Genomic DNA, 14,886 nt, shown 5'->3' with positions numbered 1-14,886 from the left:
AAAAAAGTAAGAGGAAGAGAAGGGAAAAAAAGGTGGAAATGGGGTTTTAAAAGTGATTTCGGCGGAGAAATATATTATATATATATATATATATATATATAGTATATATATATATATGCGCACACACACACATAGATATAAACGTATTCTCCGTTGAGATATTGCAGCCGCTGCTGTGTCCAGGGCCCAGGAGCCTTAGCACTGTGCTGTGATGTCACTCAATACCACTTGACATCACTAGGTGGTAAACAACATCTCTCCTTTGCTGTGTATGTGACTATGGAGCTGTTTGGTGATGTCGTCTATTACGGCCTTCATAGAAGCAACAGGAGATTGTTGCATCCATCTTGAACCCTCAGAACTACAGTGCTATGATGTCACTCACTTCCACAGGCCTTGCAGAGTGTAAACAACAACAACCCAGCTTTGTTGTGTATGTAACCAAAGGGATTTGTGATGTCACCTAGAACCTTCACAGCAGCGACAGCTTTATGAGGAGCATCAGCACTGCTCTGCCTGAGCAGAACCATCACCGCCATAGGTTGTCAAATAACCCGGATTTAACCCACACAGGTAAGTCCAATGGGGTGCAGGCATGTCCTCTATGCTTACAGCTTCCCGTGGGTGTTGGTTTGATACCGTTTGGGGACAGCCAAGGAGGCATGTGCAGGCAACAAAGGTAGGTGTGTGCTTGTGTGTGTGTTTCCTATGCAGATCCTAAGCCCAGTGGTCACATGCAAGTAGGAGGAGTAAGAAGGGGTTCCTGGCAAATCCGGGTTATGGATTGCATTTAAAAAGGCCCCGTGGGAGTGCAATGGGCCCCTGTCTTGCTGCTTAGCAATAATGGTATGGGTTTAGGTTCTGCTGTGTGTACTGGTGGTTGACTGCCCCCCCAGCCCAGAGTGTGCATGGAAAATTGTCTGGCAGCCTCCCTGACAGCAAGTGCAGTGATAGTGCCCATGAAGGGGACCTTGTTGGGCCCGCCCCTTTCACGGTTATCGCTTCTCGGCCTTTTGGCTAAGATCAAGTGTAGTATCTTTTCTTATCAGTTTTATATCTGATACGTCCCCTATCTGGGGACCATATATTAAATGGATTTTTGAGAACGGGGGCCGATTTCGAAGCTTGCTTCCGTCGCCCTATGCATTGACCCGATATGGCAGTATCTTCGGGTACAGTGCACCACCCCCTTACAGGGTTAAAAAAGAAAGATTCCTACTTTCATTGCTACCTGCTTGCTGGGCTAGCCAGCTAGCCAGCCCTGTGGGCCTTTGCTGCTGCTGCAGCCAAAAAAACAAAAGGTGGTGCTGCTGCTGCCTTCTGCTGCTTCTGCTTCTGCTTGTGTCTGGCCCCTGTTGGAGCGTCCAGGCACAGGACTTCTGCTGCTGCTGACTAAATGGCCTCCTTAATTGGATCATTTGAGTAGCCAGCACACCTGTGCAGGTAGGGCATGACATGATAGGCAGCTGCCTTGATAGCGGGGTGGGTGCTGAATGTTCCTAATTGACAAAATAAGATTAATGCTTATGAAGAAATAATAAAATCTCATCCCTTCCCCAATATCGCGCCACACCCCTACCCCTTAATTCCCTGGTTGAACGTGATGGACATATGTCTTTTTTCGACCGTACTAACTATGTAACTATGTAACATAACATGGGGGGGGGGGGGGGGGGGGGTCTCCTGGCTGTTCACACAGGTGTGTCATTGCTGTACATTGACCATGCATTGCTTCTGTGGTAATTGCAAAGGCAAAGACAAATGCTTCCAGCCATCCATTGCACTAATGGATTGGTCATCAGCTGGCTGTCTATGTCCCGCATCAATATAGACCAAAGTACAGAGGGTTAGGCTATGCTATTGTGCACCTACCTGATGCATCAGAAGGTGCGAGGCCCTTGCTAAATTCTGTGCACAGACTTTGAGATCTATGCTTTAGACTGTATCTAAACCTGCTCCAACATGGACTGACATTCTGGCCTACTTTCAGCCGATGCGACTTGTCTGTCGCTGAACAGTCGCTTTTTATGTATTCAGCACCTATGTATAATGTTGTAAAAATGCTCTAGAAGCTAAAGTCGCAGAGAAATGTCACACATATTTGGCCTGCAACTTTCTGTGCGACAAATTCAGACAGGAAAAATCAGTATAAATCCTTAGAAAATTATCCCCCAGTGTCTCCATCTGCTGGCGGTATTGAATAAGCATTGCTGCACTGATGGGGTATGCATTAGACGAAAAAAAAGAAGAAAAAGAAGAATAATACGCCCATGAAAAGAGGCGAAAAGGAGAAAAACGTAAAAAAACGTGAAAAAAAAGTAAGAGGAAGAGAAGGGAAAAAAAGGTGGAAATGGGTTTAAAAGTGATTTCGGCGGAGAAAGAAATATATATATATATATATATTATATATATATATATATATATATATATGCGCACACACACACATAGATATAAACGTATTCTCCGTTGAGATATTGCAGCCGCTGCTGTGTCCAGGCCCAGGAGCCTTAGCACTGTGCTGTGATGTCACTCAATACCACTGGACATCACTAGGTGTAAACAACATCTCTCCTTTGCTGTGTATGTGACTATGGAGCTGTTTGGTGATGTCGTCTATTACGGCCTTCATAGAAGCAACAGGAGATTGTTGCATCCATCTTGAACCCTCAGAACTACAGTGCTATGATGTCACTCACTTCCACAGGCCTTGCAGAGTGTAAACAACAACAACCCAGCTTTGTTGTGTATGTAACCAAAGGGATTTGTGATGTCACCTAGAAACCTTCACAGCAGCGACAGCTTTATGAGGAGCATCAGCACTGCTCTGCCTGAGCAGAACCATCACCGCCATAGGTTGTCAAATAACCCGGATTTAACCCACACAGGTAAGTCCAATGGGGTGCAGGCATGTCCTCTATGCTTACAGCTTCCCGTGGGTGTTGGTTTGATACCGTTTGGGGACAGCCAAGGAGGCATCTGCAGGCAACAAAGGTAGGTGTGTGCTTGTGTGTGTGTTTCCTATGCAGATCCTAAGCCCAGTGTCACATGCAAGTAGGAGGAGTAAGAAGGGTTCCTGGCAAATCCAGGTTATGGATTGCATTTAAAAAGGCCCCGTGGGAGTGCAATGGGCCCCTGTCTTGCTGCTTAGCAATAATGGTATGGGTTTAGGTTCTGCTGTGTGTACTGGTGGTTGACTGCCCCCCAGCCCAGAGTGTGCATGGAAAATTGTCTGGCAGCCTCCCTGACAGCAAGCAGTGATAGTGCCCATGAAGGGGACCTTGTTGGGCCCGCCCCCTTTCACGGTTATCGCTTCTCGGCCCTTTTGGCTAAGATCAAGTGTAGTATCTGTTCTTATCAGTTTAATATCTGATACGTCCCCTATCTGGGGACCATATATTAAATGGATTTTTGAGAACGGGGGCCGATTTCGAAGCTTGCTTCCGTCGCCCTATGCATTGACCCGATATGGCAGTATCTTCGGGTACAGTGCACCACCCCACTTACAGGGTTAAAAAGAAAGATTCCTACTTTCATTGCTACCTGCTTGCTGGCTAGCCAGCTAGCCAGCCCTGTGGGCCTTGCTGCTGCTGCAGCCAAAAAACAAAAGGTGGTGCTGCTGCTGCTTCTGCTGCTTCTGCTTCTGCTTGTGTCTGGCCCCTGTTGGAGCGTCCAGGCACAGGACTTCTGCTGCTGCTGACTAAATGGCCTCCTTAATTGGATCATTTGAGTAGCCAGCACACCTGTGCAGGTAGGGCATGACATGATAGGCAGCTGCCTTGATAGCGGGTGGGTGCTGAATGTTCCTAATTGACAAAATAAGATTAATGCTTATGAAGAAATATAAAATCTCATCCCTTCCCCAATATCGCGCCACACCCCTACCCCTTAATTCCCTGGTTGAACGTGATGGACATATGTCTTTTTTCGACCGTACTAACTATGTAACTATGTAACATAACATGGGGGGGGGGGGGGGGTCTCCTGGCTGTTCACACAGGTGTGTCATTGCTGTACATTGACCATGCATTGCTTCTGTGGTATTGCAAAGGCAAAGACAAATGCTTCCAGCCATCCATTGCACTAATGGATTGGTCATCAGCTGGCTGTCTATGTCCCGCATCAATATAGACCAAAGTACAGAGGGTTAGGCTATGCTATTGTGCACCTACCTGATGCATCAGAAGGTGCGAGGCCCTTGCTAAATTCTGTGCACAGACTTTGAGATCTATGCTTTAGACTGTATCTAAACCTGCTCCAACATGGACTGACATTCTGGCCTACTTTCAGCCGATGCGACTTGTCTGTCGCTGAACAGTCGCTTTTTATGTATTCAGCACCTATGTATAATGTTGTAAAAATGCTCTAGAAGCTAAAGTCGCAGAAATGTCACACATATTTGGCCTGCAACTTTCTGTGCGACAAATTCAGACAGGAAAAATCAGTATAAATCCTTAGAAAATTATCCCCCAGTGTCTCCATCTGCTGGCGGTATTGAATAAGCATTGCTGCACTGATGGGGTATGCATTAGACGAAAAAAAAGAAGAAAAAGAAGAATAATACGCCCAGAAAAGAGGCGAAAAGGAGAAAAACGTAAAAAAACGTGAAAAAAAAGTAAGAGGAAGAGAAGGGAAAAAAAGGTGGAAATGGGTTTAAAAGTGATTTCGGCGGAGAAATATATATATATATATATATATATATATATATATATATATATATATGCGCACACACACACATAGATATAAACGTATTCTCCGTTGAGATATTGCAGCCGCTGCTGTGTCCAGGCCCAGGAGCCTTAGCACTGTGCTGTGATGTCACTCAATACCACTGACATCACTAGGTGTAAACAACATCTCTCCTTTGCTGTGTATGTGACTATGGAGCTGTTTGGTGATGTCGTCTATTACGGCCTTCATAGAAGCAACAGGAGATTGTTGCATCCATCTTGAACCCTCAGAACTACAGTGCTATGATGTCACTCACTTCCACAGGCCTTGCAGAGTGTAAACAACAACAACCCAGCTTTGTTGTGTATGTAACCAAAGGGATTTGTGATGTCACCTAGAACCTTCACAGCAGCGACAGCTTTATGAGGAGCATCAGCACTGCTCTGCCTGAGCAGAACCATCACCGCCATAGGTTGTCAAATAACCCGGATTTAACCCACACAGGTAAGTCCAATGGGGTGCAGGCATGTCCTCTATGCTTACAGCTTCCCGTGGGTGTTGGTTTGATACCGTTTGGGGACAGCCAAGGAGGCATCTGCAGGCAACAAAGGTAGGTGTGTGCTTGTGTGTGTGTTTCCTATGCAGATCCTAAGCCCAGTGTCACATGCAAGTAGGAGGAGTAAGAAGGGTTCCTGGCAAATCCGGGTTATGGATTGCATTTAAAAAGGCCCCGTGGGAGTGCAATGGGCCCCTGTCTTGCTGCTTAGCAATAATGGTATGGGTTTAGGTTCTGCTGTGTGTACTGGTGGTTGACTGCCCCCCAGCCCAGAGTGTGCATGGAAAATTGTCTGGCAGCCTCCCTGACAGCAAGCAGTGATAGTGCCCATGAAGGGGACCTTGTTGGGCCCGCCCCTTTCACGGTTATCGCTTCTCGGCCTTTTGGCTAAGATCAAGTGTAGTATCTGTTCTTATCAGTTTAATATCTGATACGTCCCCTATCTGGGGACCATATATTAAATGGATTTTTGAGAACGGGGGCCGATTTCGAAGCTTGCTTCCGTCGCCCTATGCATTGACCCGATATGGCAGTATCTTCGGGTACAGTGCACCACCCCCTTACAGGGTTAAAAAGAAAGATTCCTACTTTCATTGCTACCTGCTTGCTGGCTAGCCAGCTAGCCAGCCCTGTGGGCCTTGCTGCTGCTGCAGCCAAAAAACAAAAGGTGGTGCTGCTGCTGCTTCTGCTGCTTCTGCTTCTGCTTGTGTCTGGCCCCTGTTGGAGCGTCCAGGCACAGGACTTCTGCTGCTGCTGACTAAATGGCCTCCTTAATTGGATCATTTGAGTAGCCAGCACACCTGTGCAGGTAGGGCATGACATGATAGGCAGCTGCCTTGATAGCGGGTGGGTGCTGAATGTTCCTAATTGACAAAATAAGATTAATGCTTATGAAGAAATATAAAATCTCATCCCTTCCCCAATATCGCGCCACACCCCTACCCCTTAATTCCCTGGTTGAACGTGATGGACATATGTCTTTTTTCGACCGTACTAACTATGTAACTATGTAACATAACATGGGGGGGGGGGGGGGGGGTCTCCTGGCTGTTCACACAGGTGTGTCATTGCTGTACATTGACCATGCATTGCTTCTGTGGTATTGCAAAGGCAAAGACAAATGCTTCCAGCCATCCATTGCACTAATGGATTGGTCATCAGCTGGCTGTCTATGTCCCGCATCAATATAGACCAAAGTACAGAGGGTTAGGCTATGCTATTGTGCACCTACCTGATGCATCAGAAGGTGCGAGGCCCTTGCTAAATTCTGTGCACAGACTTTGAGATCTATGCTTTAGACTGTATCTAAACCTGCTCCAACATGGACTGACATTCTGGCCTACTTTCAGCCGATGCGACTTGTCTGTCGCTGAACAGTCGCTTTTTATGTATTCAGCACCTATGTATAATGTTGTAAAAATGCTCTAGAAGCTAAAGTCGCAGAAATGTCACACATATTTGGCCTGCAACTTTCTGTGCGACAAATTCAGACAGGAAAAATCAGTATAAATCCTTAGAAAATTATCCCCCAGTGTCTCCATCTGCTGGCGGTATTGAATAAGCATTGCTGCACTGATGGGGTATGCATTAGACGAAAAAAAAGAAGAAAAAGAAGAATAATACGCCCAGAAAAGAGGCGAAAAGGAGAAAAACGTAAAAAAACGTGAAAAAAAAGTAAGAGGAAGAGAAGGGAAAAAAAGGTGGAAATGGGTTTAAAAGTGATTTCGGCGGAGAAATATATATATATATATATATATATATATATATATATATATATATATATATGCGCACACACACACATAGATATAAACGTATTCTCCGTTGAGATATTGCAGCCGCTGCTGTGTCCAGGCCCAGGAGCCTTAGCACTGTGCTGTGATGTCACTCAATACCACTGACATCACTAGGTGTAAACAACATCTCTCCTTTGCTGTGTATGTGACTATGGAGCTGTTTGGTGATGTCGTCTATTACGGCCTTCATAGAAGCAACAGGAGATTGTTGCATCCATCTTGAACCCTCAGAACTACAGTGCTATGATGTCACTCACTTCCACAGGCCTTGCAGAGTGTAAACAACAACAACCCAGCTTTGTTGTGTATGTAACCAAAGGGATTTGTGATGTCACCTAGAACCTTCACAGCAGCGACAGCTTTATGAGGAGCATCAGCACTGCTCTGCCTGAGCAGAACCATCACCGCCATAGGTTGTCAAATAACCCGGATTTAACCCACACAGGTAAGTCCAATGGGGTGCAGGCATGTCCTCTATGCTTACAGCTTCCCGTGGGTGTTGGTTTGATACCGTTTGGGGACAGCCAAGGAGGCATCTGCAGGCAACAAAGGTAGGTGTGTGCTTGTGTGTGTGTTTCCTATGCAGATCCTAAGCCCAGTGTCACATGCAAGTAGGAGGAGTAAGAAGGGTTCCTGGCAAATCCGGGTTATGGATTGCATTTAAAAAGGCCCCGTGGGAGTGCAATGGGCCCCTGTCTTGCTGCTTAGCAATAATGGTATGGGTTTAGGTTCTGCTGTGTGTACTGGTGGTTGACTGCCCCCCAGCCCAGAGTGTGCATGGAAAATTGTCTGGCAGCCTCCCTGACAGCAAGCAGTGATAGTGCCCATGAAGGGGACCTTGTTGGGCCCGCCCCTTTCACGGTTATCGCTTCTCGGCCTTTTGGCTAAGATCAAGTGTAGTATCTGTTCTTATCAGTTTAATATCTGATACGTCCCCTATCTGGGGACCATATATTAAATGGATTTTTGAGAACGGGGGCCGATTTCGAAGCTTGCTTCCGTCGCCCTATGCATTGACCCGATATGGCAGTATCTTCGGGTACAGTGCACCACCCCCTTACAGGGTTAAAAAGAAAGATTCCTACTTTCATTGCTACCTGCTTGCTGGCTAGCCAGCTAGCCAGCCCTGTGGGCCTTGCTGCTGCTGCAGCCAAAAAACAAAAGGTGGTGCTGCTGCTGCTTCTGCTGCTTCTGCTTCTGCTTGTGTCTGGCCCCTGTTGGAGCGTCCAGGCACAGGACTTCTGCTGCTGCTGACTAAATGGCCTCCTTAATTGGATCATTTGAGTAGCCAGCACACCTGTGCAGGTAGGGCATGACATGATAGGCAGCTGCCTTGATAGCGGGTGGGTGCTGAATGTTCCTAATTGACAAAATAAGATTAATGCTTATGAAGAAATATAAAATCTCATCCCTTCCCCAATATCGCGCCACACCCCTACCCCTTAATTCCCTGGTTGAACGTGATGGACATATGTCTTTTTTCGACCGTACTAACTATGTAACTATGTAACATAACATGGGGGGGGGGGTCTCCTGGCTGTTCACACAGGTGTGTCATTGCTGTACATTGACCATGCATTGCTTCTGTGGTATTGCAAAGGCAAAGACAAATGCTTCCAGCCATCCATTGCACTAATGGATTGGTCATCAGCTGGCTGTCTATGTCCCGCATCAATATAGACCAAAGTACAGAGGGTTAGGCTATGCTATTGTGCACCTACCTGATGCATCAGAAGGTGCGAGGCCCTTGCTAAATTCTGTGCACAGACTTTGAGATCTATGCTTTAGACTGTATCTAAACCTGCTCCAACATGGACTGACATTCTGGCCTACTTTCAGCCGATGCGACTTGTCTGTCGCTGAACAGTCGCTTTTTATGTATTCAGCACCTATGTATAATGTTGTAAAAATGCTCTAGAAGCTAAAGTCGCAGAAATGTCACACATATTTGGCCTGCAACTTTCTGTGCGACAAATTCAGACAGGAAAAATCAGTATAAATCCTTAGAAAATTATCCCCCAGTGTCTCCATCTGCTGGCGGTATTGAATAAGCATTGCTGCACTGATGGGGTATGCATTAGACGAAAAAAAAGAAGAAAAAGAAGAATAATACGCCCAGAAAAGAGGCGAAAAGGAGAAAAACGTAAAAAAACGTGAAAAAAAAGTAAGAGGAAGAGAAGGGAAAAAAAGGTGGAAATGGGTTTAAAAGTGATTTCGGCGGAGAATATATATATATATATATATATATATATATATATATATATATATATATGCGCACACACACACATAGATATAAACGTATTCTCCGTTGAGATATTGCAGCCGCTGCTGTGTCCAGGCCCAGGAGCCTTAGCACTGTGCTGTGATGTCACTCAATACCACTGACATCACTAGGTGTAAACAACATCTCTCCTTTGCTGTGTATGTGACTATGGAGCTGTTTGGTGATGTCGTCTATTACGGCCTTCATAGAAGCAACAGGAGATTGTTGCATCCATCTTGAACCCTCAGAACTACAGTGCTATGATGTCACTCACTTCCACAGGCCTTGCAGAGTGTAAACAACAACAACCCAGCTTTGTTGTGTATGTAACCAAAGGGATTTGTGATGTCACCTAGAACCTTCACAGCAGCGACAGCTTTATGAGGAGCATCAGCACTGCTCTGCCTGAGCAGAACCATCACCGCCATAGGTTGTCAAATAACCCGGATTTAACCCACACAGGTAAGTCCAATGGGGTGCAGGCATGTCCTCTATGCTTACAGCTTCCCGTGGGTGTTGGTTTGATACCGTTTGGGGACAGCCAAGGAGGCATCTGCAGGCAACAAAGGTAGGTGTGTGCTTGTGTGTGTGTTTCCTATGCAGATCCTAAGCCCAGTGTCACATGCAAGTAGGAGGAGTAAGAAGGGTTCCTGGCAAATCCGGGTTATGGATTGCATTTAAAAAGGCCCCGTGGGAGTGCAATGGGCCCCTGTCTTGCTGCTTAGCAATAATGGTATGGGTTTAGGTTCTGCTGTGTGTACTGGTGGTTGACTGCCCCCCAGCCCAGAGTGTGCATGGAAAATTGTCTGGCAGCCTCCCTGACAGCAAGCAGTGATAGTGCCCATGAAGGGGACCTTGTTGGGCCCGCCCCTTTCACGGTTATCGCTTCTCGGCCTTTTGGCTAAGATCAAGTGTAGTATCTGTTCTTATCAGTTTAATATCTGATACGTCCCCTATCTGGGGACCATATATTAAATGGATTTTTGAGAACGGGGGCCGATTTCGAAGCTTGCTTCCGTCGCCCTATGCATTGACCCGATATGGCAGTATCTTCGGGTACAGTGCACCACCCCCTTACAGGGTTAAAAAGAAAGATTCCTACTTTCATTGCTACCTGCTTGCTGGCTAGCCAGCTAGCCAGCCCTGTGGGCCTTGCTGCTGCTGCAGCCAAAAAACAAAAGGTGGTGCTGCTGCTGCTTCTGCTGCTTCTGCTTCTGCTTGTGTCTGGCCCCTGTTGGAGCGTCCAGGCACAGGACTTCTGCTGCTGCTGACTAAATGGCCTCCTTAATTGGATCATTTGAGTAGCCAGCACACCTGTGCAGGTAGGGCATGACATGATAGGCAGCTGCCTTGATAGCGGGTGGGTGCTGAATGTTCCTAATTGACAAAATAAGATTAATGCTTATGAAGAAATATAAAATCTCATCCCTTCCCCAATATCGCGCCACACCCCTACCCCTTAATTCCCTGGTTGAACGTGATGGACATATGTCTTTTTTCGACCGTACTAACTATGTAACTATGTAACATAACATGGGGGGGGGGGGTCTCCTGGCTGTTCACACAGGTGTGTCATTGCTGTACATTGACCATGCATTGCTTCTGTGGTATTGCAAAGGCAAAGACAAATGCTTCCAGCCATCCATTGCACTAATGGATTGGTCATCAGCTGGCTGTCTATGTCCCGCATCAATATAGACCAAAGTACAGAGGGTTAGGCTATGCTATTGTGCACCTACCTGATGCATCAGAAGGTGCGAGGCCCTTGCTAAATTCTGTGCACAGACTTTGAGATCTATGCTTTAGACTGTATCTAAACCTGCTCCAACATGGACTGACATTCTGGCCTACTTTCAGCCGATGCGACTTGTCTGTCGCTGAACAGTCGCTTTTTATGTATTCAGCACCTATGTATAATGTTGTAAAAATGCTCTAGAAGCTAAAGTCGCAGAAATGTCACACATATTTGGCCTGCAACTTTCTGTGCGACAAATTCAGACAGGAAAAATCAGTATAAATCCTTAGAAAATTATCCCCCAGTGTCTCCATCTGCTGGCGGTATTGAATAAGCATTGCTGCACTGATGGGGTATGCATTAGACGAAAAAAAAGAAGAAAAAGAAGAATAATACGCCCAGAAAAGAGGCGAAAAGGAGAAAAACGTAAAAAAACGTGAAAAAAAAGTAAGAGGAAGAGAAGGGAAAAAAAGGTGGAAATGGGTTTAAAAGTGATTTCGGCGGAGAAATATATATATATATATATATATATATATATATATATATATATATGCGCACACACACACATAGATATAAACGTATTCTCCGTTGAGATATTGCAGCCGCTGCTGTGTCCAGGCCCAGGAGCCTTAGCACTGTGCTGTGATGTCACTCAATACCACTGACATCACTAGGTGTAAACAACATCTCTCCTTTGCTGTGTATGTGACTATGGAGCTGTTTGGTGATGTCGTCTATTACGGCCTTCATAGAAGCAACAGGAGATTGTTGCATCCATCTTGAACCCTCAGAACTACAGTGCTATGATGTCACTCACTTCCACAGGCCTTGCAGAGTGTAAACAACAACAACCCAGCTTTGTTGTGTATGTAACCAAAGGGATTTGTGATGTCACCTAGAACCTTCACAGCAGCGACAGCTTTATGAGGAGCATCAGCACTGCTCTGCCTGAGCAGAACCATCACCGCCATAGGTTGTCAAATAACCCGGATTTAACCCACACAGGTAAGTCCAATGGGGTGCAGGCATGTCCTCTATGCTTACAGCTTCCCGTGGGTGTTGGTTTGATACCGTTTGGGGACAGCCAAGGAGGCATCTGCAGGCAACAAAGGTAGGTGTGTGCTTGTGTGTGTGTTTCCTATGCAGATCCTAAGCCCAGTGTCACATGCAAGTAGGAGGAGTAAGAAGGGTTCCTGGCAAATCCGGGTTATGGATTGCATTTAAAAAGGCCCCGTGGGAGTGCAATGGGCCCCTGTCTTGCTGCTTAGCAATAATGGTATGGGTTTAGGTTCTGCTGTGTGTACTGGTGGTTGACTGCCCCCCAGCCCAGAGTGTGCATGGAAAATTGTCTGGCAGCCTCCCTGACAGCAAGCAGTGATAGTGCCCATGAAGGGGACCTTGTTGGGCCCGCCCCTTTCACGGTTATCGCTTCTCGGCCTTTTGGCTAAGATCAAGTGTAGTATCTGTTCTTATCAGTTTAATATCTGATACGTCCCCTATCTGGGGACCATATATTAAATGGATTTTTGAGAACGGGGGCCGATTTCGAAGCTTGCTTCCGTCGCCCTATGCATTGACCCGATATGGCAGTATCTTCGGGTACAGTGCACCACCCCCTTACAGGGTTAAAAAGAAAGATTCCTACTTTCATTGCTACCTGCTTGCTGGCTAGCCAGCTAGCCAGCCCTGTGGGCCTTGCTGCTGCTGCAGCCAAAAAACAAAAGGTGGTGCTGCTGCTGCTTCTGCTGCTTCTGCTTCTGCTTGTGTCTGGCCCCTGTTGGAGCGTCCAGGCACAGGACTTCTGCTGCTGCTGACTAAATGGCCTCCTTAATTGGATCATTTGAGTAGCCAGCACACCTGTGCAGGTAGGGCATGACATGATAGGCAGCTGCCTTGATAGCGGGTGGGTGCTGAATGTTCCTAATTGACAAAATAAGATTAATGCTTATGAAGAAATATAAAATCTCATCCCTTCCCCAATATCGCGCCACACCCCTACCCCTTAATTCCCTGGTTGAACGTGATGGACATATGTCTTTTTTCGACCGTACTAACTATGTAACTATGTAACATAACATGGGGGGGGGGGTCTCCTGGCTGTTCACACAGGTGTGTCATTGCTGTACATTGACCATGCATTGCTTCTGTGGTATTGCAAAGGCAAAGACAAATGCTTCCAGCCATCCATTGCACTAATGGATTGGTCATCAGCTGGCTGTCTATGTCCCGCATCAATATAGACCAAAGTACAGAGGGTTAGGCTATGCTATTGTGCACCTACCTGATGCATCAGAAGGTGCGAGGCCCTTGCTAAATTCTGTGCACAGACTTTGAGATCTATGCTTTAGACTGTATCTAAACCTGCTCCAACATGGACTGACATTCTGGCCTACTTTCAGCCGATGCGACTTGTCTGTCGCTGAACAGTCGCTTTTTATGTATTCAGCACCTATGTATAATGTTGTAAAAATGCTCTAGAAGCTAAAGTCGCAGAAATGTCACACATATTTGGCCTGCAACTTTCTGTGCGACAAATTCAGACAGGAAAAATCAGTATAAATCCTTAGAAAATTATCCCCCAGTGTCTCCATCTGCTGGCGGTATTGAATAAGCATTGCTGCACTGATGGGGTATGCATTAGACGAAAAAAAAGAAGAAAAAGAAGAATAATACGCCCAGAAAAGAGGCGAAAAGGAGAAAAACGTAAAAAAACGTGAAAAAAAAGTAAGAGGAAGAGAAGGGAAAAAAAGGTGGAAATGGGTTTAAAAGTGATTTCGGCGGAGAAATATATATATATATATATATATATATATATATATATATATATATATGCGCACACACACACATAGATATAAACGTATTCTCCGTTGAGATATTGCAGCCGCTGCTGTGTCCAGGCCCAGGAGCCTTAGCACTGTGCTGTGATGTCACTCAATACCACTGACATCACTAGGTGTAAACAACATCTCTCCTTTGCTGTGTATGTGACTATGGAGCTGTTTGGTGATGTCGTCTATTACGGCCTTCATAGAAGCAACAGGAGATTGTTGCATCCATCTTGAACCCTCAGAACTACAGTGCTATGATGTCACTCACTTCCACAGGCCTTGCAGAGTGTAAACAACAACAACCCAGCTTTGTTGTGTATGTAACCAAAGGGATTTGTGATGTCACCTAGAACCTTCACAGCAGCGACAGCTTTATGAGGAGCATCAGCACTGCTCTGCCTGAGCAGAACCATCACCGCCATAGGTTGTCAAATAACCCGGATTTAACCCACACAGGTAAGTCCAATGGGGTGCAGGCATGTCCTCTATGCTTACAGCTTCCCGTGGGTGTTGGTTTGATACCGTTTGGGGACAGCCAAGGAGGCATCTGCAGGCAACAAAGGTAGGTGTGTGCTTGTGTGTGTGTTTCCTATGCAGATCCTAAGCCCAGTGTCACATGCAAGTAGGAGGAGTAAGAAGGGTTCCTGGCAAATCCGGGTTATGGATTGCATTTAAAAAGGCCCCGTGTGAGTGCAATGGGCCCCTGTCTTGCTGCTTAGCAATAATGGTATGGGTTTAGGTTCTGCTGTGTGTACTGGTGGTTGACTGCCCCCCAGCCCAGAGTGTGCATGGAAAATTGTCTGGCAGCCTCCCTGACAGCAAGCAGTGATAGTGCCCATGAAGGGGACCTTGTTGGGCCCGCCCCTTTCACGGTTATCGCTTCTCGGCCTTTTGGCTAAGATCAAGTGTAGTATCTGTTCTTATCAGTTTAATATCTGATACGTCCCCTATCTGGGGACCATATATTAAATGGATTTTTGAGAACGGGGGCCGATTTCGAAGCTTGCTTCCGTCGCCCTATGCATTGACCCGATATGGCAGTA

The 14,886-nt window shown here is 46.2% G+C and overlaps 6 non-coding genes and 1 pseudogene across 6 annotated transcripts; all 7 read left to right on the top strand.

The window, feature by feature from the left end:
• The first annotated feature begins 997 nt into the window (after window positions 1-997).
• LOC130319275 (U2 spliceosomal RNA) lies at window positions 998-1,188 on the top strand. The gene has a single exon (XR_008865511.1). It is a non-coding gene; the product is annotated as a U2 spliceosomal RNA (small nuclear RNA).
• A 2,117-nt stretch (window positions 1,189-3,305) lies between these two features.
• On the top strand, window positions 3,306-3,497 carry LOC130319274 (U2 spliceosomal RNA). Its single transcript, XR_008865510.1, has one exon. It is a non-coding gene; the product is annotated as a U2 spliceosomal RNA (small nuclear RNA).
• Window positions 3,498-5,591: 2,094 nt separating this feature from the next.
• Window positions 5,592-5,782, top strand: LOC130319283 (U2 spliceosomal RNA). Its single transcript, XR_008865515.1, has one exon. It is a non-coding gene; the product is annotated as a U2 spliceosomal RNA (small nuclear RNA).
• A 2,099-nt stretch (window positions 5,783-7,881) lies between these two features.
• On the top strand, window positions 7,882-8,072 carry LOC130319282 (U2 spliceosomal RNA). The gene has a single exon (XR_008865514.1). It is a non-coding gene; the product is annotated as a U2 spliceosomal RNA (small nuclear RNA).
• Window positions 8,073-10,161: 2,089 nt separating this feature from the next.
• Window positions 10,162-10,352, top strand: LOC130319281 (U2 spliceosomal RNA). Its single transcript, XR_008865513.1, has one exon. It is a non-coding gene; the product is annotated as a U2 spliceosomal RNA (small nuclear RNA).
• A 2,087-nt stretch (window positions 10,353-12,439) lies between these two features.
• On the top strand, window positions 12,440-12,630 carry LOC130319271 (U2 spliceosomal RNA). The gene has a single exon (XR_008865508.1). It is a non-coding gene; the product is annotated as a U2 spliceosomal RNA (small nuclear RNA).
• Window positions 12,631-14,718: 2,088 nt separating this feature from the next.
• Window positions 14,719-14,886, top strand: LOC130319277 (U2 spliceosomal RNA; annotated as a pseudogene; the record flags this gene model as incomplete).

Source organism: Hyla sarda, unplaced genomic scaffold (assembly GCF_029499605.1).
Source record: "Hyla sarda isolate aHylSar1 unplaced genomic scaffold, aHylSar1.hap1 scaffold_2105, whole genome shotgun sequence".
Lineage (NCBI taxonomy): Eukaryota > Metazoa > Chordata > Amphibia > Anura > Hylidae > Hyla > Hyla sarda.
Note: the sequence above shows the minus strand (reverse complement) of the source record. Positions and strands in the feature narration are given on the sequence as shown.